The following is a 605-nucleotide window of genomic DNA, read 5'->3' as shown; positions in this document are numbered from 1 at the left end:
CTTTTGGAAATGTTGGACTGCATCATAAGCTATCTCATCAGCATTGGTTAACTTCTTGCCATTGGAATTGGTTATGTTTAAAATCATGTTATTCTTCCTTCTATGATTGATACAAATATGATAGTATCTAGTATTTCTATCACCATCAGTAAATTTAGTGACAACAGCTTTTTGTTTTAAGAAACATTCATGGTAGCTGATTTGTGCAAGCAGTCTCTCATTGGCATGGTGAACCTCATATTTAGAGTTCATCCCCATTTGTAAGCCTTCCTCCAAACTCTGGACTTCTTTTTGGATGGCCTCCAGCTGTTCATTAACATTACCAAATCTTTCCCAATTCCATTTTTTCAGATGAGAGGCTAAGTTTTTTTTATTTAACCATAATCTGATCCAGAGGTCAGCATGCAGGTTGGAATTCCAACTGTTTCCCACTTCCGTAATGAAATCAGGATTTAGAGTCCACATATTCTGAAATCTGAAGGGTGTATGAGTTGGTCTAGCAGTGTTCTGTATGGATCAAAGGAGAGGTCTGTGATCATATCCAGCCATTGCAAGGTGAGTGACAGTAGAGAATGGAAAGGTTTGAAACCATAAGGAGTTGCCAA

The sequence above is a fragment of the Phalaenopsis equestris genome, unplaced genomic scaffold (assembly GCF_001263595.1).
Source record: "Phalaenopsis equestris unplaced genomic scaffold, ASM126359v1 Scaffold213301, whole genome shotgun sequence".
NCBI classification, from domain to species: domain Eukaryota; kingdom Viridiplantae; phylum Streptophyta; class Magnoliopsida; order Asparagales; family Orchidaceae; genus Phalaenopsis; species Phalaenopsis equestris.
Note: the sequence above shows the minus strand (reverse complement) of the source record.